Consider the following 23,133-nt stretch of genomic DNA (forward strand, 5'->3'; position numbering starts at 1 on the left):
GAGACAGATTATGCTGCTGCTATTTAGTAAGTGTTTCATCTCACCCAAGAGCTGGATTCACTATTTAGTCCTGCTCTAATGTTCTCCTTGCTGCTGCTTCTGAACATGTGCCATATACCGTATTTTTCGGACTATAAGAAGCACTTTTTTCCTCCAAAATTTTGGAGGAAAGTGGGGGATGCATCTTATAGTCCAATGTACATAAATACTGTGGCTGTGAGTGGTGGTGGAGGAGCGGGGCACCGGAGGCAGTAGCCGCCTGCTGGAGCCTACACTGTGCCCGCTACTAAAGAAAATGAATCAATAGACAACACTCATTAGGTACTATATATTACCTGCTGAGTTAAGAAGAATTTTTTTTTTAAAAATTAACAATAAAATGTATATTTTATAATCAATATGTGTGTCACTTCTTAACTCAGCAGGTAATATATAGTACCTAATGAGTGTTGTCTATTGATGTTATATTTTTGAAGTGCTAAATGATATTATATTCAGGACGTATTTTGATAGAAAGTCACAAGTCTTTACTGTTGTTTAAACAGATAGTCCCTCCACATGGATTTCAAAGCCAGAGAAAATTCCTGGTTGGCTACGGCGTCTAATATCTTTAGGAAAGGAGCTAATATAGGATCGTGTCATGTTTTTAATACTAGTCAGGAGACTATAAAAAAAATACAAAAATTTACTCTATAAAAAGACAAAGCTATGGTGGACAAAAATTTCTTTAGAAAATTATACTGAAAAAAAGATTATCCCAAGAGGCCTGAGAATACAAACATATCCGACCTTTGATTTAGAGGATGAGGCTTTGGTGCAGAGATGGATTCAAGCGGCCAATACGTGCTCATTAGAGTTTATTAAAATAATCATTGAGAAGAATACAGAAACAATAAGAAAGGTTGAAGAGGAGATTGAAAATTTACAAAAAAACCTCCAGCAAGAAATGAAAGCTGACGAGTTCCAAAAAGATTTTATCTGATTTGGAAAAAGATTTTGAAAAATGGGAAAAAAATATTAGTCTGGACAAACACAAAAAGTATGAACGTGACCTTAATGACTACCAAAATGAAAAAATCTTTCGCTGGCAAATGAGAAAAACTAGCCTAAAAAGGGATTTATCAAGGAATTCATCTATTCAGTCACTCTCCTCATTTCAAGAGGAAGCTGAATCAGGGGCAGAATCTAACTCCGGCCCTAAGACAAGGCAACAACAACGAAATAAACCGTACGAGAGACACTACAGTAAAAATTATAGAGGTGATTCCTTAAAGGTAATTAATCTCTCATCACATATGTTAACGGAAACACAGGCGTCCATACTCACCTCCTCTCTCCTCCAGCGCTGTCTTCCGCTCTGTGCCGGACTAGTCAGTGCTCCCCACGCCGGGACTGCATGTGTGCAGAGCAGTGACCATTTATTCTCCCTAATAGCGCGCATGCTGTAGCTGCAGCGCGGCTCCTACTGCGCTCGGCTGTCAGTGTGCCAGCTATTAAAGGCCATGAATATTCACCACTCCCATGGGTGTGGTGAATATTTATGACCTTTAATAGCGGGCACGCTGACCGCGAGCACAGCAGGAGCCGCACTACGGCTACAGTGTGCGCGCTATTAGGGAGAATGAATGGTCACTGCTCTGCACACACGCAGTCCCGGCATGGGGAGCAGTGACTATTCCGGCACAGAGCGGAAGACAGCGCTGGAGGAGAGAGGTGAGTATGATTGTTTATTTTTTTCTGTGCAGCGTGACGGGGATCAGGGGGTGCCAAGCATAACATGGATGAGGGGACCATACATACAAGGATAAAGGGTGCCATACATACAAGGATGAGGGGGGCCATGCATACAGGAATGAGGCATGAGGTGGGCCATACATACAGGGATGAGGCATGAGGGGAGCCATACATACAGGGATGAAGGGGGCATACATACAGGGATGAAGGGGGTCATACATACATACCAGAATTAGGGGGGCTATACATACACGGATGAAGAGTGCCATACATACTAGGAAGAGGAATGAAGGTACCATACATACCAGGAAGAGGGATAAAGGTGCCATACATAACAGGATGGGTGTGAGGGGGGCCATACATAACAGGATGAAGGGTGCCATACATACCAGGAAGAGGGATGAGGGTGCCATTCATACCAGGATGGGGGATTGGGGTGCCATGCATACCAGGATGGTAGGTTGGGGTGCCATGCATATCAGGATGGGGATGAGGGCCATGTATAAAAGGAAGGAGGGGGCCATATATATCAGGATGGGGGATATTAACAAAATTGAGAGACATTACCCCTATAACAGTGTCAGCAGCGGACCCCCTCCCCCTTAACAGGGCATCGTGACCACATTTTTTACTTACATTTTTTTCTATTTTCCTTCTCTAAAACCTAGGTGCGTCTTATGGTCCAGTGCGTCTTATAGTCCGAAAAATACGGTAGATATGTCTCTGTGTACTGTGTATGGCAGATATCAAAGCAGGAAGTCTCCTCCATCTACCTCAGTGACAAATGAAAATAGACTGTGCAGTCTTAGCGTCTTATGATGTATGTACCACACTCAGCCTCCTATGATGTATGCACCACAGTGTCAGCCTCCTATGATGTATGTACAGCAGTCTCATCTTCCTATGATGTATATACAGCACTCAGCCTCCTATGATGTATCCAACCACAGTGTCAGCCTCCTATGATGTATGTACTGCAGTCTCAGCCCCCTATGTTGTATATACAGCACACAACCTCCTATGATCTATATCCTGCAGTCTGAGCCTCCTATGCTGTATATACCGCACTCAGCCTCCTATGATGTACAGTACAGACCAAAAGTTTGGACACACCTTCTCATTTAAAGATTTTTCTGTATTTTCATGACTATGAAAATTGTACATTCACATTGAAGGCATCAAAACTATGAATTAGCACATGTGGAATTATATACTTAACAAAAAAGTGTGAAACAACTGAAAATATGTCTTATATTCTAGCTTCTTCAAAGTAGCCACCTTTTGCTTTGATGACTGCTTTGCACACTCTTGGCATTCTCTTGATGAGCTTCAAGAAGTAGTCACCGGTTTTTACTTCACAGGTGTGCCCTGTCAGGTTTAATAAGTGGGATTTCTTGCCTTATAAATGGGGTTGGGACCATCAGTTGTGTTGTGCAGAAGTCGGGTGGATACACAGCTGATAGTCCTACTGAATAGACTGTTAGAGTTTGTATTATGGCAAGAAAAAAGCAGCTAAGTAAAGAAAAACGAGTGGCCATCATTACTTTAAGAAATGAAGGTCAGTCAGTGCGAAAAATTGGGAAAACTTTGAAAGTGTCCCCAAGTGCAGTTGCAAAAACCATCAAGCGCTACAAAGAAACTGGCTCACATGAGGACCGCCCCAGGAAAGGAAGACCAAGAGCCACCTCTGCTTCTGAGGATAAGTTTATCCGAGTCACCAGCCTCAGAAATCACAGGTTAACAGCAGCTCAGATTAGAGACAAGGTCAATGCCACACAGAGTTCTAGCAGCAGACACATCTCTTCAACAACTGTTAAGAGGAGACTTTGTGCAGCAGGCCTTCATGGTAAAATAGCTGATAGGAAACCACTGCTAAGGACAGGCAACAAGCAGAAGAGACTTGTTTGGGCTAAAGAACACAAAGAATGGACATTAGACCAGTGGAAATCTGTGCTTTGGTCTGATGAGTCCAAATTTGAGATCTTTAGTTCCAACCACTGTGTCTTTGTGCGATGCAGAAAAGGTGAACGGATGGACTCTACATGCTTGGTTCCCACCGTGAAGCATGGAGGAGGAGGTGTGATGGTGTGGGGGTGCTTTGCTGGGGACACTGTTGGGGATTTATTCAAAATTGAAGGCATACTGAACCAGCATGGCTACCACAGCATCTTGCAGCGGCATGCTATTCCATCCGGTTTGCATTTAGTTGGACCATCATTTATTTTTCAACAGGACAATGACCCCAAACACACCTTCAGGCTGTGTAAGGGCTATTTGACCAAGAAGGAGAGTGATGGGGTGCTACGCCAGATTACCTGGCCTCCACAGTCACCAGACCTGAACCCAATCGAGATGGTTTGGGATGAGCTGGACCGCAGAGTGAAGGCAAAATGGCCAACAAGTGCTAAGCATCTCTGGGAACTGCTTCAAGATTGTTGGAAGACCATTTCCGGTGACTACCTCTTGAAGCTCATCAAGAGAATGCCAAGAGTGTACAAAGCAGTCATCAAAGCAAAAGGTGGCTACTTTGAAGAACCTAGAATATAAGACATATTTTCAGTTGTTTCACACTTTTTTGTTAAGTCTATAATTCCACATGTGTTAATTCATAGTTTTGATGCCTTCAGTGTGAATGTACAATTTTCATAGTCATGAAAACACAGAAAAATCTTTAAATGAGAAGGGGTGTCCAAACTTTTGGTCTGTACTGTATATACAGCACACAACCTCCTATGCTGTATATACCCCATCTGAGCCTCCCACAGTGGGTACGAAAAGTATTCAGACCCCTTTAAATTTTTCACTCTTTTTTCATTGCAACCATTTGGTAAATTCTAAAAAGTTAATTTTTTTCTCATTAAAGTATACTCTGCACCCCATCTTGACTGAAAAAAAAACAGTAAAAATGTAAAAATGTTTGCAAATTTATTAAAAAAGAAAAACTGAAATATCACATGGTCATAAGTATTCAGCCCCTTTGCTCAGTTTTGAGTAGAAGCACCCTTTTGAGCTAGTACAGCCATAAGTCTTCTTGGGAATGATGCAACAAGTTTTTCACACGTGAATTTGGGGATCCTCTGCCATTCTTCCTTGCAGATCCTCTCCAGTCCCATCAGGTTGGATGGTGAACGATGGTGGACAGCCATTTTCAGGTCTCTCCAGAGACGCTCAATTGGGTTTAGGTCAGGGCTCTGTTTGGGCCAGTCAAGAATGGTCACAGAGTTGTTCTGAAGCCACGTCTGCCAAGTCTGAGGTCCAGAGCACTCTGGAAGAGATTTTCATCTAGGATCACTCTGTACTTGGCCGCATTCATGTTTTCTTCAATTGCAACCAGTTATCCTGTCCCTGCAGCTGAAAAACACCCCCATAGCATGATGCTGCCACCACCATGTTTCACTGTTGGGATTCTATTGGGCAGGTGATGAGCAGTGCCTGGTTTTCTCCACACATACCGCTTAGAATTATCACCAAATAGTTCTATCTTCATCTCATCAGACCAGAGAATCTTATTTCTCATAGTCTGGGAGTCCTTCATGTGTTTTTGAGCAAACTCTATGCGGGCTTTCATATGTCTTGCACTGAGGAGAGGCTTCCGTCGGGCCACTCTGCCATAAAGGCCCGACTGGTGGAGGGCTGCAGTGATAGTTGACTGTGGAACTTTCTCCCATCTCCCTACTGCATCTCTGGAGCTCAGCCACAGTGATCTTGGGGTTCTTCTTGTTGTGGTAAATATTTATACTTTGCTTTGATTATTATTTTAGACTATTAAATCTACCTATATATTTGATAATTTAATATTAGCTTTATAAGTGTTATTCATAAAAGTGATAGCACAGGGTGTAGAGCTGTGTTTCTGTTAGGCTGTGTGCCCACGATGCGTTTTTAATGCGCTTCTGCAGCGTTTTTGCAGCTGCGGAAACGCTGCAGAAGCGCATTAAAAACAGATGGTAGAAGGGCAGCAATGTTCCCCAATGATAATCCGCATGTGTTGTGCACATGCTGCGGAAATTTCCGCTGCGGATTATCATTGCGGAAAAAAACACAGCACTACCAATTATTTTGTGGAAATGCTGCGTTTTCGCCGCCATTGACTTGCATTGGAATGCACCAATTCCGCAAGACTGCATCTGTACTTGCGTAATTGGTGCGTTCTAATGTGCAGATGGTATCCGGGTGTAGATGAGAGGAGAGTCTCATCCACACCCAGGTACCATTAAAAAATCTGTAAAAAAATAAAAAATAAATGTATATTTACCTTCTGGCGGCCCGCGCTGCGCTCCTCCTTACTTCCCGGCACTTTGCAGTGGATTGAAGGACCTGCGCTGACGTCAGAGTCATGTGACGGGTCACGCGACGCTGACGTCGGCAGGTCTTTCAATCCTCCGCTGCGGGCACCAAGCAAAGCAAGACAGCGTGGGCCATCGGAGGGAAAGTATATATTTATTTTTTTATTTTTAACCACTCTCTCGTCACACTATAAAATTCATGCAGTTTGCATGGATTTATATAGTGTGACCTAGTTGTCACAAGCACTTTCCAAGTGATGCTAATCGCTTGGAAAGCGCTTGTCAGTCCGCATGCGGAAATGTCAGTGAATAACGCTCCATTTCCGCATGTCCCTGGCAGGAAAACGCATGTACAATCCGCATGCGTTTTTTTCTGCCAGGGAGATGCAGAAACGCTCAGGAAAAAATCCTGAGCATTTCTGCATCGTGGGCACATAGCCTTACACTTTCCTCTGTTTTTTTTTAAAGTATAGTTAATTGGACAGAGCTTGTTTTAGTTCAAGGACATTTGCAGATGTTTCCATAATTTACGATTTTGTTATTTCCAATGAAAATGCTTTCTTTCCCCAATTAAAATATCTGCAGCATGAAGTAATGTAAAGCCTGTAAATACATCCCCCTTTTCATACCTCTGTTGTTGTAATAAAGATATGTGACTGGGCATCTGAGATTCAGACAAGCCTTGTACACAGACAGGACTGGATGTGTATTCTTGTCTCCGATCGATCGACTCCCTGATTTGGTCAAACTCTCCATATCAGTACATGGTGCTGAAAACCCAGATTGTCAGAACTGAACCTCCTTTGGACCCGACTGCAAGGATATCTCTCTTGGAACACTGAATGATGATGCGCGGTGAGTAGCCCATTGCGTTACTAAAAATTCAGTGTTAACTAGAGGGCTCCAAGACAGGTAATTGGTGGTCCAAACAAGAAAATCTCTATTGAACCTTTGCCGGTATTTGAATTTTGTTTGTATATTTTGTGGTCTGTCTTATGTTTCAGTGTGTCTTTAGATGTATAACTGATGATTGAATGATGGTTGAATGAACATTGAATGAAGTGACAAGCCATCCTTGCCCAACGATTCTGGTCAGGTGCCTTCACAATTCTGCCTGTATACTTCATAAACTATGAGGATCCTTGAATGTCCTTGAATGTGGGACTGAATGATTTTTGAGTGACCAATAAGGGACTACGGTCTCTGATAGATAAAGGATCCCATTAGGTGTGTTCCTTCACATATGGTGAAGTGAAAAATTGGTCCCTAACAGGATCAGGGAAGTGTGATTGTTCATAATAGAGGAATCCTTCACTGTATGGTAGTACTCTGAGGGTATTTACTGTCCCCTGTAAATTGATAAGGGCACTCTCTTGAAAGAGGCGCTGAATGCAGCCTTAGCCCTAATACAGCAGGAGGATTTTATACCAACGATTGTGGAGTGTGGATTGAGAGACTGACGTATTGTAAAACTGTGTTGATGAGAATTGTTGTCCTCACTGCCTGTGCTGTGTTTTATGTGAACAAGTTTTGATGAATCATCATCCTTGGTGTCCGTGCTGTGTGAACTCAAGAGAGAAAATGTCATAATAGGAGTTGTAGTCTATATAGCTACTATATACAGAGAGGGGAGACGTAACAGATTTATTTGTCAAGCTGTGCCTCCTGCAGGATGTTGAAGGGAATTCCTTGCTCGGAGTACTTAAAACCTGCCATTATGCTCTGATCTAGGTAACCCCTCCTCTTTTGTCCTAGATTAAATCTGTCAGAATCAGAGGAGGTGGACAAAGGTTTTGTAGAAAAGTAACTTATTCTCCTATGACATGTTTTTTGACTAGTGGAAGTAATTGCAATAACTATTGGTAATATAGTTTTTGGATTGTTATTTGTTTGGTTATGTATCAAAGTTGCATGGGTATATATGGCTGGTTACCTGATGTTGATATTTCCTAAAATTCTTCTTTTTCGAGGACAGAGGTTCTGGGAGTTGAATTAATTCTCTTGCGAGCTAATTGGAAGCTGGGAGAAGAGTAGAGTCTTCTGCGGTTAAGACTCTACGGGCCCATTCAGTTCTTCGGTTAACTGTGGGTACTAAAGGTGTAGTCATGAGGACTGGCAACTGAAAGGAAATAAGCAGGCTGAGAGGTACCACTTTTGTCCATGCACGAGATATACTGAAAAGACTAAAAAGGAATGGGAGAAGTGTTTTTGCAAATAGGAAGGATTACTGGAAGATAGATAAGAGCGACTTGAGCTGGCTAGGATTTGGTTAGAAGTATTCAAAGCGTCTCTCAATGAGTGAACATAAATCAGAGAAAATAGACATAGAACTGTGTATGTAATCTATGATAGTATGAAAACACAGAGATCCATGTAGTCTCTGTACTTGATATAATACTTGCATCCTTTGTGAAACTCCTGCCTTATGCAGAAATTGCAGATATTGTGTACAGAATCCCCGTGGGGTTAATTACTGTGTTCTGTGGGTCCCTATGTCCATGGATGTCCAAGGTGCCGCTGCCCCCATGAGGACCACGAGTCATGTACACTTTCTACCTCCTAGGATAGAAAACAACCTGCTGGTACATGATCCACCATAGGTATAGCCAATAGCATAATGGGCCTGGTCCCCCAGTGAGCTCACTGCTCTCGCTGTCCAGCTCCCAGACCCCCTAACATTTACAATGCTTCTCCATGTGTTGAAGAGGCATATCGGGCCACATGGGATGATCTAGTCTCAGTCATTTTACAGTGACACCTTATTATAGTCCAGACCGTATTATGCACTAGTCACCAGGAGTGGCGCAATAGGTTGATCTGAATGATTCAGCTCTGGGTGCTGAAGTAGAAAGCATGTCAAAGAAAGAGTTAATTAGGACCTGTGTAGCATGAAAGGGAAGAGGGAGGGGGAGATATTTCAGTGGGAGGGAGAGACTGTTACTTTCATTATAGATACTGGAGCAGCCAGTACAGTATAAATGCAAGAACACAGATCAGAAGACATACTGTCTGCCCGAATATATCACTTGTGAAGGGGTAGAGGGACGAGCTACTAAATTACAAATGTCTCAGACCCTCCAGAATGATTTTGCATGAGTCAATTTCAAATGTGATCCAGGTTTTAGTTTCCCCTGATGTATATTTTGATTTGCTAGGGACAGAAGTGTTGCAGAAAGTTGGAGCCTGCAAATGGCCCCAAGATGATCACCCCCATAGATGAAGGTCCACTGTGTAGTCTCTTATCCCTGATACTTCCTACAGCCCTGGACAGTACACGCTCTGAACCCCATTCCCTAAATACTTGGTTCGAGAACATACCCAGCCAGCTGTGGACATGTTACAGACTTGATTTGGGAGAACTACCCATTCCCCGGTGCCAGTAAAACGTAAACAAACCAGGTGTCCATCCCCCTGTATAAAGTAGCACCCTATAAGTATGTGGAGAATGCGGTGATACATGAAAACGCCCAAGAGCTCCAGACAGGAGGTCTTATTGTCCCCATAACCTCCCCGTTTAATTTTCCCCCATATAACTATCAAACGCGGTAATGTTCTAAATCCAGCTACGTTATTACCAGTGGATTTAGAAAAGGGAGGAGAATATCAGGATGGGATAGAGGGAGGGACTGTAAACTAGCAGATGAGGAATCTCAGTGTGACATTGACACATGAACATGACTGTCAGGCATTGATGGATGCAGACACATAGGGCTTGTTAGATATCACTGATGTACCCTCACTAACCCCTCTGCTGAGTATTAGCATTACCATCTGTAGATGGTTCCAGAGCTCGGGACAATGATCAAGGATGGTTCATCACCGGGTATGCAGTAGTCCACAATGGTAAAGCAGTAATACAGGAACCACTCTCTTCCAGCCGCTGTACGCCAGAGGCTGAGCTGAAGGCGCTCGCTGCAGCGGGCAATCTGGGAAAAGGTAAAGAGATTTATGTGTTTTCGGACTCGAGATGTTTTAAAGGGTTGCACATGACTTTGGCGCCATTTGGCAGAGCCGTAATTTTCTGACCTCTGCTGGCAAACCTATGAGGCGGTAGAGCAGCTACTCACAGCACTCACTCTTCCCTGAAGAGCAGCTATCAGCGCACACGGAACAAACTCCCCTTGCAGTAGGGATTGCCTTGGTCGACCTGGCGGCTAAGGAAGCAGCGCGACTACCTCTGACTGGAATACTGGCCATAGCAGACACGGCCCCGCTAGAGGACTCAGTGACCGAGAGTGCGGGAAGCCCCCTTTTCACAGAGAAGACTGTCACCGCACCGTCCCTAGTGGCCGTTGATCGTGAACTACTGCAGGTCTTCCATACCAAGGCCCCCCCACATGAACAGAACGCATGGGCCAAAGTGGGTGTTGTAAGGTCAGAGTAAGGGGTATGGCAGGTAAACACCAGGATTTGCCTCCCACGCTACCTGTTCCCCATGATGGCTGCCCTAGCACATTCCCCTGGTGCACAACTCAAGGGTGTTATGTGTGCAGTGGTGCTACAAAACAGGTGCGCCTCAGGGTTCCTGAACACGGCTACAAAGTATGTCTAGTTTGTGTGAAGCATAACCCCGGTAGACATATTCGAGTCTCACAAAATGCACGCCAAAACCAGATTACCCGTTTCAGAGACTGCAGGAGGACTATATACAGCTACCTAAGGTGGATACTTATGAATACGTCTTGGTATGCATCAATCTCTTCCCTTGGTTGCCTGAAGCTTGGGCCGTGACCAAAGTTCAAAACAAAATTTTGTTAAGTGAGGTGGTTTGTAGATATGGGGTAACTGAAACCATTGGGAGTGACAGAGACACCCACTTCACTGGAGAACTGATGAAACAGATCATGGCCACTCGGGATAGAACAGGTTTTCCATGTTCCCTATCACTCACAAAATAGTGGGAAGGTGGAACGCCTTAATGGTACTCTGAAATTAAAAATCCAGAAGTGCATGGAGGAAACATACTTGTCCTGGGTAGACTGCTTGCCCATTAATAATAATAATCTTTTTATTTATTGCATTGTATTCAGTGAGGACCGCCCCAAGGTGGAGAGAGAAGCTGTCCCCGATGAAATACTGTTTGGTGGTGTCCCTAAGACAGGGTTGTATTTCCCACAGCAGCTGCAGACTCCTACAGTTCCCTCACTGAATATGTCTTGGAGTTGCACAAACATCTGACTGTTACTCATAACCGTGTTCTTTCCTACAGACCCCAACTGTATAAGCGGCACACACACACATTGGTGCCAGGAGACTGGGTCATGGTCAAGAGATATATGAGGAGATCACTGGTCCTAGATACAGTGAGCCATTTCATGTACTACTGACCACTGCTATTTCTGTCAACCTCCAAGGCAAAGATACTTGGATCAACGGCAGCCACTGAAAAAGGTCCTGATTCCTGGCAGCAGCAAAGATGATGACCCTGCCCCTTTGGACCATGCTGATGGCAATTGCATCCCTAGCCCTAACTCTCAATGATGTACTAAAGGAGGACTGGGACAACAAACTGATAAGTATCAACAAGTCCTGCTGCGAGACATAGTTTCTAAAGACATTCCTAAAAGTTGCTGGATATGCACCCATAGCCCAATATCCTCTGATACTATGCCATATCTCGCAGTGTCCCTAACCCCATATGAGGCTTTCAACTATAGCTGTTTCCACAAAGAGACTTTTGATTCTGCCCATTATGACAAAGTAAACCTCACCAGCAGCCATGTGGTACCGGTCCAGATTGTGGGGTGGGTGGAGAGTCCATGGTTACAGATAAATCTTACGGGTAGCTTAAAAAGTTGGTATGAGCCGGACCTAGTACAAGGTAAATTTATAACACACAGGGCTAAGAAGTTTCCAGTAGGTGAGATTCTAGTAAAGCCTGCGATGCCCACACTCCGAGGACTATGAAGGGTGTGAGAGCACCTCTATGATTCGTGATGATCGATGATTTCAGAAAAAACATGGATTTTTGGACAATAGCGAGATGTGGTTTACAGATTCTGCCCAGACAGTGAATGACTTAACCCATTTAATTACCCTTCTGAGTCGAAGACATGCCGAAGGAATGAGGTTGGTTTCAAGAACAACCGAACTTTGTTATGCCAAACCTCTGGTGCAAGGACTTTTGACTTATATATGTTGTCTTGAGAGACTCACTGACATCATGCCATGCATACTGCCTAAGGATTTATATCTAGTATGTGGTCACCAGGCCTATAAATGGCTTCTCCTGGATGCAGAGGGAACCTGCACCTTAGCACGCCTTGCGCCTGCAATCTTCATACTTCTGCATGGTGACCTAGATAGAAATGCAGTCCCCAAACATTTCCTATATACATGAACTGCAGACAATCCAACCGAATGGTAGACCTCATATAGTGGAAATGGGGATAGGGAATAAGAGTATATTCATTTACCCTTTCATTACATAAATGTTGGTACTGCTAGTGTATGTGTGGCACCCCAGGGGTCTGGTTTCCACAGTAACAGCAATGTTATGTCTGAGAGCAGGTGGGAGGTCTCTTGGTCAGGGATCCTATGCATGCCACACCTCCTGCCCAGTCCTGGGAGGGGAAGAACTTCCCCTATATAAACCTAGGGCTGAGGCAGGGTTAGGGAGTAGAGAAGAAGTAGAGACAGAGAAGCAGATATAGGAAAAGAACATCAGGAGCTCTGTGGGAGCAGTGCTACAAGGAGTCAGGGGCTGGCAGCTGCAGAGCTCGCCATGACTGAGAAGTTATCACCGGACCCGGAGTCCGAGGCTGTGGGGACTAACTCCTATCCAGCAGCAGAAACCGACCGGCAGGGGATTGCAGGTCCTCTGGCCCAGAAACCCGAAGGCACGGTCACACGCGTGGGACCAGCACCGCCGTCGTGGAGCGGAAGCTGCTAGAAGGCCCCGAGTCACCGGCCATACGGGTGAGCACCACATGGTACACTCAGGGACGTGGGCTACTTATACCCGCCTCTAGCAAGGTAGCCGGAAGAGTATCGTTAGTTTGGGAGGCCTACAACTCCGCCTGGCCAGGGGAGATCCCATCTGCTCAAGGACTGACCAGGCCCCAATCGCTAGCCAGTACTCCGGGAGGGTCTATCTTTGTCACCAGTAAAGACCCTGAACTACACCGTACCGTCTCCGAGTGGTTCCTGCTACCCCCATCATCCACGTCGGCTGCCCTGAGGCCATACCCCTCCCGTTGGGGGTTATACTATCACGCTGCACAATCCTACCACCGGCCTCAGCGGTCTGCCCTGCAGCAGCAGCTCCTTAGCTGTACTCAACGGGTGGCGTAGTCGTCCAACATCTACCGCTAATACAGCGCCACTTAGTCTGACTCCCTGGGCACGGACCGGATCACCGCCACGAGACTACAACCCTCAAGAGATCCGGCTCCGGGTAAGCTCCCGCGTGCGCAACGCAGCGCGACACAGGCCCAGGGGCGCGTCAACTTTTGGCGTAGTCGGCAGGATTTCGTGCCCGCAACCACCGGGTACTGCGTGCCTGAAAAAGACTGTTCAAACTTACCTGTGGTGAAGATTCCCGCCATCCGGCGCCATCTTCCGCTTCCTTCCCGCCATCTGTGGAGTTTTCCCGCCATCCGGCGCCATCTTCGGCCTTCTTCCCGCCATACGTGGAGTTTTCCCGCCATTGGACGCCATCTTGAGGACGCCGCGCGGGAAGAAGAGGGGCGTGGACTCCGAAAGCGCGCGAGAACTGAAGCCCCGCCTCACGTCCGGACGTTGCGTAAGGTCCTGGAACGAGCCCAGCAGACGCCGACGTCACAGGAGCACGACGGAAGGTCCTCAACCCTGACGATCCACTGCGGAGCCGCGGCCTACGGAAGAGGATCATCGCAAGGTAGGCCACGGTCCACTAGGGGGGAGAAGGATGTCGGATACGGAGGAGAGCTTCACCGCTTCAACCCCCGCCAGCGCCACCGCTGTTGCGGTCATGCCTTTCACCATGCCCTATATCCCGGGGGCAGCCTGGCTACCCCAGTACTCAGGGGAGTCACATACCCTGCATGACTTTAGAGAAAAGCTGGATAGCCTCTTCCAGGTGTACCCCCTCACAGAGGAGCAAAAAGTGAGCATCCTGGTGGCCCAATTAACCGGGGCAGCCCAAAGGGAGGTAAAGTCCTGGCCACCTGGGGGGAGGACTGTCGCAGGGATACTAACCCGGCTGAGGGACACCTTTGATACCCGCACCTCAGCCGAGATCAAGCTTAGATTCTACGGGTGCAAACAGCGGGCACATGAGAGTATAAGGGACTATGCCCTGAACCTACAAGAGGCCCTGAGAGCCATTAAGCAGACCGACCCTGACGGCGTGGGAGACGAGGACAGGCTGTTGACTGAACAATTTATAGAGGGTTTATATTGCAATGCCCACCGAACCCAGTTGCGGGCAATGGCCTTACAGGACCCTCATCTGGGATTTGCACAGTTCAAGGACAGAGCCATCCGGGTGCTTCGAGAACCGGCACCAGGTGGCATTGTGACCCCCAGACGCCCCACTACCACTTACCACCAGGAGGCGGCGCCCTTGTCGGCAGGGCCTGTGGGAGCTGGTGCGCAGGCTTTGAACAATGACCCGGCTCCAGACCTGCACCATCAGGTCCAAGAGCTAGCTAAAAGCGTTGCTGCGCTAACCCGAACTGTGCAGTCTTTACAGGTTTCCACTCCAGGGAAGATCCAGCTGGCATCCGGACCGGAGGACATCCCGTGGCGTCGACCAAGGAGGACCCCACCGGCCAGAGGAAGACCCAGCGACCGATACAACGAGGACGGACGACCCATCTGCCGCCACTGCAATCAACCCGGACATATGGCAAGGTACTGTCCTTTAAACTGGCACAACCTGGGGTAGAGGGCCAACCCCCAGGAAAAAGATCACCAGGCCCATCGAACTGGCGCGACAAATATGTGGGAGGACGTCCAGTCTTACCCGTGGTACTGGATGGCATTCCTATGAGTGCCCTACTGGACACCGGGTCACAGGTCACCACCATCCCGTACGTGCTCTTCAAGCAGTACTGGAATGACTCGGATATCACCCGCTACCCTGACGACGACTTGAGTATCATCGCCAGCAATGGTCAGCCCGTGCCACAGATTGGATTTAAAGAGGTGACCATTAAAATCGGTAGAGTCGAACTGGCAGCACAGGGACTGATCATTGTAGACATTGACAAACACGAGAGTCACCCAAAGATAACTCTAGGAACTAATGTAATTGAAAATTGTCTTGCAGAGGTGATTTTCCTTTTACACCAGGTTGCCAAGAACGCCACCTCCGGCCAGCAGCGAGTGCTCCAGAAAGAGATCCGGGCACTGATGCGACGGCAACAGCTAGAACTCTCCGGTGGTGAGATTGGTAGCGTGCGAATGTGTGACCCTTTCCCTATTGCCATGCCCCCGAAAAGTGAAATGATGATTTGGTGCCGGGCAGCTATTGGTCTGAGAGGTAGAGATTACCAGGCAATGGTAGAACCAGTTTACTCAGACAGTAGGCCCACCATTTTGACAGCACGGGGGGTGGTCAATGTACGCCATGGGAGGGTGCCCGTTCGCATAATAAATATCGGGAAGAGGGAAGTGTACCTGCCCCGGTATGCCACGCTAGCCAAATTGTATACCATCAATCAAGATTCCATACAGTCCGTAGAACCCTTGCCTCCATCTTCCCCGGAGGAAGGTAACGGCTCTCAGAAAACAATGGAGGACTGGTGTCAGCAACTACATTTGGGTACTGACTCCACTCCCTCACACCAGAAACAGGGAGTCTATCGGGTGGTTCAAGAGTACGAGAGAGTGTTTAGTAAACACCCGTTAGACTTCGGGCGAGTCAAGGGGGTAGAACACCACATCCCCACGGGAGACCATCCTCCCATAAAAGAGAGGTATCGACCCGTACCCCCTGCACACTACCAACACGCCAAGGGGATGCTTAGAGACATGAAGGAGGCTGGGGTGATCAGGGAAAGCTGTAGCCCCTGGGCAGCTCCACTAGTCTTAGTCAAAAAGAAAGACAACACCATGAGGATGTGTGTAGATTACCGGAAAATCAACCGTATCACACACAAGGATGCGTACCCCTTACCAAGGATAGAGGAGTCTTTGGCTGCTTTAAAATCTGCTAACTTCTTCTCTACCTTGGATCTCACTAGTGGGTACTGGCAGGTTCCTGTAGCAGAGGCGGACCGGGAGAAGACCGCATTCACCACCCCGATGGGACTTAGCGAGTTTACCTGCATGCCGTTCGGACTCTGCAACGCACCAGGAACCTTCCAACGATTAATGGAGTGCTGTCTGGGCCACAGAAACTTCGAGACGGTCCTGCTGTACCTGGACAATGTCATCGTATATTCCAAGACGTATGAGGACCACCTGAAACACCTGGCGGAAGTGTTCGAAGCTCTGGCAAGCTACGGCCTAAAGGTGAAACCCTCCAAGTGTCACCTCCTGAAACCAAAGGTGCAGTACCTGGGACACGTGGTGAGCGCTGATGGAGTGGCTCCCGACCCTGATAAGATCACCGCAATTAAGGAATGGCCAAGTCCCTCCAGTGTAAAGGAAGTGCGGCAGTTCCTCGGGTTGGTAGGCTATTACCGCAGATTCATCCCCGGTTTCACCAAAAAGGCAGCTCCTATGCAGGACCTCCTGATAGGCCAGTCCCGGAAGGCCAAGAACCAGAAGCCACCCTTCAGATGGGAGAAGTTAGAAGAAGAGTCCTTCCGCCAGCTGAAGATGGCCCTCACGGGGGATGAAATCCTGGCGTACCCTGATTACAGCCAGCCCTTTATCCTCTACACCGACGCAAGTAACATCGGGCTAGGAGCCGTGCTGTCCCAGATCCAGCAGGGGAAAGAACGAGTAATCGCTTACGCCAGCCGAAAACTGCGACCCACCGAGAGAAACCCTGAGAATTACAGCTCATTTAAGCTAGAGTTCCTGGCAGTGGTGTGGGCAGTCACCGAACGCTTTAAGCACTACCTCGCTTCCTCCCGGTTCACCGTGTACACGGATAACAACCCGTTGACACACCTGGACACAGCAAGACTCGGTGCCCTAGAGCAGAGATGGATGGCCCGTCTGTCCAACTACGAGTTCACAATCAAATACCGGGCAGGACGCTCCAATACCAACGCGGACGCCCTGTCCAGGATGCCAAACCTACCGGACGTAGGAGAAGATCCAGAGGGACTGGAAGAAGTCGAACTCTCCGCATTCCACCGTCATGGGACTATCCAGTATTCCCACCGGGTAAGGAGTAAGCAAGCTGCTACGTTTAATCCCTTGCCTCACTACAACTGGGCGGAAACGCAAGACAGTGACCCTGCCGTCCGACTGGTGAAGGAGATGCTGACTCGGCCAGAGGCTCGCCTTAACCCAGACGCTCCGGAGGAAGCCAAGCAACTGTGGGCTGAGAAGAGTCGACTGTTCCTTTATAAGGGGAAGTTGTGCCGCCGAATGGTTAACTCCCGGACGCATGAACTAATCTGGCAAGTAGTGGTGCCACGAAGAGACGCAGCCGTGGTGATGGAGGCATACCACGACGGGGCTGGACACTTCGGATGGAAGAAGCTGGAGTTCCTGCTGCGCGGGCGGTTCCACTGGGTAGGCATGAGGGGAACCATCGAGAGGTGGTGCAGAGACTGTGGCCCGTGCAACCTAAGAAGGAAGGACCGTGCCAGCCAGAAGACTCCCCTGCAGTCCATCGTCACCCGGCAGCCGTTGGAACTGGTAGCCTTGGATCATGTAAAACTGACCCCAAGCAGAAGTGGCTACGTCTACGCACTAACCATCGTGGATCACTACTCCCGGTTCTTGGTTGTCGTCCCCGTCAAGGACTTAACAGCTCGAACAGCAGCTAGAGCCTTCCAGCAGCATTTCTGCCGTCCACACGGGTACCCGGACCAAGTGTTGACAGACCAGGGACCTGCCTTTGAAGCGGAGGTCTTCCAAGAATTCTGCACTCTGTATGGCTGCTGGAAGATAAGGACGACACCCTATCATCCGCAAACTAATGGACTTTGTGAGAAAATGAACCAGGTGGTGATAGATCTTCTGAAAACATTGCCCCTGGAAGAACGCAGTCTGTGGCCTGAGAGGCTGCCCGACCTAGTGGACCTATACAACCACATCCCGGTAGGTTCCACCAACTGTACCCCGGCTTACCTGATGAGGGCAAGACCTGGTAAGCTACCTGTTGACCTGGAGATGGGAGTCCTGACACCCGAGGACACTTCACCAGAAGCAGACTGGGACACAGAGAGGCAGCAGCAGTACCGGAAAGTACAGGAGAGCGTGGAGCGAAGTCTCTGTCAAGCTAGGGAAAGACAAGAGAAAACTTACAACCAGTATGCTCCCGCTGTTCCCCTGGTACCCGGAGAGCAGGTCTTGAAGAGGAAAAGGCGGCTCCACAAGTTGGACGACCAGTGGGAGAAGGACCCGTACATCGTACTGCCCTCAAGCCACGACAACCCAAAGGTCTGTACCATCAGTAAAGACGGAGGGGAAACCACAACCATTGTATCCCGGGATCACCTGAAGAAGTGTCCCGAACAGCTACGGAACCCTGAAGAGGAACAAGAAGACCCTCGACCCGTAGAGGAAAGGGAAGATATGGTTAGTACTGTGCTCGGAGACTTCCCTCGGTCTTGGACTCAAGTCAATGGCGCAGTTGTGGTACCCGTACTCACCTTCCTCCAACCAGCATCCCAAGCACCTACGGAGCAACAGGTAGAGCTGGAAGAACAGCCGGTCCAGGAAGCAGAAGACCCCACACCAGCAGACCAGGAGGATCAACCCTCTGCTTATAGTGAACCTGCCATGCCTCTAGTGAGCCAAAGGGCCCGTGGACAGCTGCCCAGTTTACCCTTGACAGTTCCTACACCCTGTAGTTCGGGGCTAGACAGTCAGCTCCGTAGGGCCACTAGAGGCCAGTTACCCGCACGTTGGAGGATTTGAAGTGTATAAGTTGTTTTATTTATGGTTACCTGTTTTTCTTGTTGCTTGTGTATAATTATGTGTTTCTAGTTATTTTTAGGAGTCCTTGGTGGATTTACCGGGAATCCTTGTACAATTGGTTGGAGCGTAACCTAGGAATGGACTAAAGACTGTTAAGGACTCGGGGCAGGACAGACCCCTACCTGGTTACGTCTCCCTGTTTTGGTGAAATGGACACCTTGCTTTTCTTCAAAAACTGCACCCGGTTGCGGACACGCCGTGACCATCCTTATGTGCTTTTCTTATTGTATTATTATTGTTTATACCTTGTTATGTTTTTCTAAAAATATGTTTAGTCCCGGAGTACTAAATTTCACTAGGGGGGAATGTGGCACCCCAGGGGTCTGGTTTCCACAGTAACAGCAATGTTATGTCTGAGAGCAGGTGGGAGGTCTCTTGGTCAGGGATCCTATGCATGCCACACCTCCTGCCCAGTCCTGGGAGGGGAAGAACTTCCCCTATATAAACCTAGGGCTGAGGCAGGGTTAGGGAGTAGAGAAGAAGTAGAGACAGAGAAGCAGATATAGGAAAAGAACATCAGGAGCTCTGTGGGAGCAGTGCTACAAGGAGTCAGGGGCTGGCAGCTGCAGAGCTCGCCCTGACTGAGAAGTTATCACCGGACCCGGAGTCCGAGGCTGTGGGGACTAACTCCTATCCAGCAGCAGAAACCGACCGGCAGGGGATTGCAGGTCCTCTGGCCCAGAAACCCGAAGGCACGGTCACACGCGTGGGACCAGCACCGTCGTCGTGGAGCGAAAGCTACTAGAAGGCCCCGAGTCACCGGCCATACGGGTGAGCACCACACGGTACACTCAGGGACGTGGGCTACTTATACCCACCTCTAGCAAGGTAGCCGGAAGAGTATCGTTAGTTTGGGAGGCCTACAACTCCGCCTGGCCAGGGGAGATCCCATCTGCTCAAGGACTGACCAGGCCCCAATCGCTAGCCAGTACTCCGGGAGGGTCTATCTTTGTCACCAGTAAAGACCCTGAACTACACCGTACCGTCTCCGAGTGGTTCCTGCTACCCCCATCATCCACGTCGGCTGCCCTGAGGCCATACCCCTCCCGTTGGGGGTTATACTATCACGCTGCACAATCCTACCACCGGCCTCAGCGGTCTGCCCTGCAGCAGCAGCTCCTTAGCTGTACTCAACGGGTGGCGTAGTCGTCCAACATCTACCGCTAATACAGCGCCACTTAGTCTGACTCCCTGGGCACGGACCGGATCACCGCCACGAGACTACAACCCTCAAGAGATCCGGCTCCGGGTAAGCTCCCGCGTGCGCAACGCAGCGTGACACAGGCCCAGGGGCGCGTCATATGTAACTACTAGAACTGGTGTATTTGTTATGATGAAATTTGCAGATAAGGTATCTGTCAGTGAACGGGATTCGTCCCCTCCAGGCTCCCATAGCATGGGGAAGTAGCTGATGGATAAATTGTCCGTAAATAATAAAAAGGGAGGAATTGTTGTGGTAAATATTTATACTTTGCTTTGATTATTATTTTGGACAATTAAATCTACCTATATATTTGATCATTTAGTATCAGCTTTATAAGTGTTATTCATAACACCACGTATACTGGACAGTAGAAGTTTACGCAGCATATGAAGCTCCACAATATTTGTTAGAATTAATTATAGCTGTGTATGTAGTATATAAGGTAGAGATGTGCTAGTGAATATAGTGTGCACTCCACACCATATACACAGCACCACACTATATAAACATCTTTACATTATATACTATTTAAACACAGCACCATACTATATACTATATTATGCTGTATACATCACATAGGATACATCGACACTGTGGTATATACATCACAGGAGTCTGAGACTACAATATATGCATCATAGAAGGCTCAGACTGAGGTATATATATCATAGGAGGCTGAGTGCGGTATATGTAGCATACAGTGGGTACGGAAAGTATTCAGACCCCTTTAAATGTTTCACTCTTTGTTTTATTGCAGCCATTTGGTAAATTCTAAAAAGTTCATTTTTTTTCTCATTAAAGTGCACTCTGCACCCCATCGTGACTGAAAAAAAAACAGAAATGTAAAAATGTTTGCAAATTTATTAAAAAAGAAAAACTGAAATATCACATGGTCATAAGTATTCAGACCCTTTGCTCAGTATTGAGTAGAAGCACCCTTTTGAGCTAGTACAGCCATGAGTCTTCTTGGGGATGATGCAACAAGTTTTTCACACCTGGATTTGGGGATCCTCTGCCATTCTTCCTTGCAGATCCTCTCCAGTTTCGTCAGGTTGGATGGTGAACGTTGGTGGACAGCCATTTCCAGGTCTCTCCAGAGATGCTCAATTGGGTCTAGATCATGGCTCTGTTTGGGCCAGTCAAGAATGGTCACAGAGTTGATCTGAAGCCACTCCTTTGTTATTTTAGCTGTGTGCTTAGGGTCATTGTCTTGTTAGAAGGTGAACCTTCGGCCAAGTCTGAGGTCCAGAGCACTCTGGAAGAGGTTTTCATCCATGGATCACTCTGTACTTGGCCGCATTCATGTTTTCTTCAATTGCAACCAGTCGTCCTGTCCCTGCAGCTGAAAAACACCCCCATAGCATGATGCTGCCACCACCATGTTTCACTGTTGGGATTGTATTAGGCAGGTGATGAGCAGTGCCTGGTTTTCTCCACACATACCGCTTAGAATTATCACCAAAAAGTTCTATCTTCATCTCATCAGACCAGAGAATCTTATTTCTCATAGTCTGGGAGTACTTCATGTGTTTTTGAGCAAACGCTAAGCGGGCTTTCATATGTCTTGCACTGAGTAGAGGCTTCCATCGGGCCACTCTGCCATAAAGGCCCGACTGGTGGAGGACTGCAGTGATACTTGACTTTGTGGAACTTTCTCCCATCTCCCTACTGCATCTCTGGAGCTCAGCCACAGTGATCTTGGGGTTCTTCTTTACCTCTCTCACCAAGGCTCTTCTCCCACGATTGCTCAGTTTGGCTGGATGGCGAGGTCTAGGAAGACTTCTGGTGGTCCCAAACTTCTTCCATTTAAGGATTATGGAGGCCACTGTGCTCTTAGGAACCTTGAGTAATGCAGAAATTCTCTTGTAACCTTGGCCAAATCTGTGCCTTGCCACAATTCTGTCCCTGAGCTCCTTGAGCAGTTCCTTTGAGCTCATGATTCTCATTTGGTCTGACATGCGCTGTGAGCTGTGAGGTCTTATATAGACAGGTGTGTGCCTTTCTAAATCAGGTCCTATCAGTTTTATAAAACACAGCTGGACTCCAATGAAGGAGTAGAGCCATCTCAAGGAGGATCACAAGGAAATGGACAGCATGTGACTTAAATATGAGTGTCTGAGCAAAGAGTCTGAATACTTATGACCATGTGATATTTCAGTTTTTCTTTTTTAATAAATTTGCATAAAATTTTACATTTCTGTTTTTTTTCAGTCAAGATGGGGTGCAGAGTGTACTTCAATGAGAAAAAAATGAACTTTTTAGAATTTACCAAATGGCTACAATGAAACAAAGAGTGAAAAATTTAAAGGGGTCTGAATACTTTCCGTACCCACTGTATATACACTGCGCAGTACCACTTCTGTCGTATTTTCGGAGAGGCAACATTGGATTTCGGGAGTAGCAGTATTGGTTTATTATTTTCTATATTCCCATGGGCACATAAAAATAAATCTTGGAAAACCTGTTTAAATGGGTTATCCCAAGTAATCCCCTCTCCTCTGGAGATCCGATCCATGATCCTGAGAACCGGCGCTCTAAAGTGCACCATGTACATGGAGCTATGGTCGATCATACGCACTGCTGCACCATTCACATGTGGTTGAATATTTTCTTTAAGAGAGTGTTGAGGGGCACGACAAAGTAAAAACAAAATTCACTGATTGGGGGTGGGGAGTGTTGTAGTGTGTCGCCTGGTGGGGTTTGTGTGGCAGGGCTGTTTTTTTGTCCCAGTCTGGCCCTTGACCAATGTTTCAGTATTATATATCCCAAAAGTATGTACTGATTTAGTAGTGTTGTGCAACATAGCAAAATAGCAAACATGAATCATAAGCACAATATTTTAAGTTTTCTTCATTGCAAATTTGAGCAAACCAAATG

This window comes from Phyllobates terribilis, unplaced genomic scaffold (assembly GCF_046119375.1).
Source record: "Phyllobates terribilis strain yellow unplaced genomic scaffold, ASM4611937v1 Scaffold_1__5_contigs__length_1240528914, whole genome shotgun sequence".
Lineage (NCBI taxonomy): Eukaryota > Metazoa > Chordata > Amphibia > Anura > Dendrobatidae > Phyllobates > Phyllobates terribilis.